The sequence below is a fragment of the Hippocampus bargibanti genome, linkage group LG15 (assembly GCF_051943395.1).
Source record: "Hippocampus bargibanti isolate YZ-2025 linkage group LG15, ASM5194339v1, whole genome shotgun sequence".
NCBI classification, from domain to species: domain Eukaryota; kingdom Metazoa; phylum Chordata; class Actinopteri; order Syngnathiformes; family Syngnathidae; genus Hippocampus; species Hippocampus bargibanti.
The window spans coordinates 4,769,241-4,771,524 of NC_142748.1; positions in this window are offsets into that span (position 1 = coordinate 4,769,241).

Here is a 2,284-nt window from a genome sequence, read left to right on the forward strand (position 1 = left end):
TATTTTTCCTTCAACTATTCCTTTCTCAGCAATATTTGTCATCGTGATACCATTTCACACACATTTCAACCTATCATATTCGCTCAACAAATGACCGCCCACCTTGCTGTACCCCAACCCAGGTGTCTCCACCTGTGTCTCACTCCCATTAACTTCATTCATCTCCTCCACTGAATGCCAAGAGGCCCGCGTTTAATACTAGTCACCTCTGTTGTGATCATAAAGCACCTGTTTCCCTCTCACCCTCTACTCCCCTTGGTGTAAATCACACCTAAATGCTCATTTCCCAAAGAGCCTATTGCGGAGAAAACGTATCCACCTCACAACGATGCCCCAATGCTGTCTATTTGAAGTGTGTCACTATCAGAAGATGTTAACAGATCTGTTTCCTTTTCAATCTCAGTTTGTGTTTATCATCTCCCCGGTTCCTCTTACTTTAATTGTATTAAATTTGGTCCTGACCAAAAAATACGAGATCCCGGATACAAGCTGCTGAAATTAGTTTTCTCCACAGGGTGGCCAGGTTCTCCCTAAGCGATAAGATGCAAAGCTTGGTCATCCCAGGAAGAGGTTAAGAGAGCTCATTCAATGCCAAACGTGCAAAAATGTGTCCGCTCCAGTGCCAGGGTTTTTGTCACTATCACTCAAATTCTAGGACCCACAGAATATTGAGTTTTAGGACTACATAAACATTCAATGCAGCGTTAGAAGCCTTCGACTCTCTTCTTTCATCAGATTAAAAAAATAGGATATACAGTAAAGTCTCGTTATATCGATATTCAAGGGAGTCCGAAAAAATATCGATATAACCGGGACTATCGATATATCCGACCCTGTTTGCATGTAATTTTCTCCGTGCGTGCATAGAAATAGTATCGATATATCCGATATCGATATAACGAGACTTTACTGTACCTTTATTCGTTTCGCAGTGGAGAAATTTACATTCCACAGCAGCAAAGTCTGAAAAGAAAGAGGAAAGGAAAGAAAGAAGTAGAAAAAACAAAATACAGGAGCTGCTGGAAAGGCAGCCACTCTGGTGGCGCCATCCTCAAGTTAAAAACAAACTAAATAACTAGACAACACAAAGACACAGAGAGCCATTCATTCTTCAGCACTTGCCGTAACCTCGTTGTGACATGAAGCGGTTCTAGATGAAAGAGGAAAGGATGGAAGGTCAAGGACATTCAGTGTTGTCGAAGATCAAATCATTTTTGCTATATCAGAATAAGAAAATCATTATTCGTCCCACAATGGGGAAATATACAGACGGGCTGAGCCAGTTTGCTATAAATTTCATTTTTAAATGCTAAAAAAACAGCAAAAACCTCCAATCTAATTGTATATGAGGGGTTCAGTCAATATAATATCATTCAAGGGTGTAATATAGATTTGTTTTTTCTTTCAAGGTATGCCCTGGAAGTTAAAAAACGAGATTTATGGCATAAATGTTTGACAATGACTGCAGACTGCCGATCGAAGCGCGCCCAATTCAATTTAATTAAAACAAGCTCCCGGCTAAAAGGTGGAACGTTAGCGTGGAAAAGCCCAGAAACGTGCTGATCAAAGTCTTTTTTTTTTTCTCCCCCCCCCCCATTACCTTATTACAAGCGTGTGCGGTGACTTTCTCGTGAAACAGGTGACACAGCAGAACATCTGCTCATTAAGATGGAATCCAACACATGCTTGACATCTTGCCACGAGAAAAGCGCCAAGTTATTTAGCATATTTAAAGGGTTTTTTTTCCTCTTATTTTTCTTTATTTATTTTTTGGGGGTTGACCAATCAGCTCCCTCGACCCACTGCAGTCTTCTCCAGTTGTGCCTTGTTGTTTCATATTTTTTTTTGTATGCAGTCTTGTACTTATATTTCTTATGGTTCTTTATAAATTTGATTTTTATCTTAGTAGGTCTATTAGTTTGTATTCTAATCATCCTAATCAGATGCCCGAGCCGCTTCATCTCTCTCCCACGGACTTTTGCACAGTCACTGCCGTTCCCGAATGTATTTGTGAATTGAAAAAGGACGCTTTGATCCTCTCCTTATTCATCTAGAACTGCTTCATGTCACAAAGTGGGTACAGCAAGTGCTGAAGAATGAATGTCTCTGTGTCTTTGTGTTGTCATGTTATTTGTTATTTTGTTTTTTTTGTTTGTTTTTTGACTTCAAGATGGCACCGCGACAGTGACTTCCTTTAAGGCAGCTCCTGTATTTTGTTTTTCTACTTCTTTCTTTCCTTTCCTCTTCCTTTCATAACTTTACTGCTGTGAAATTTCTCCACTGC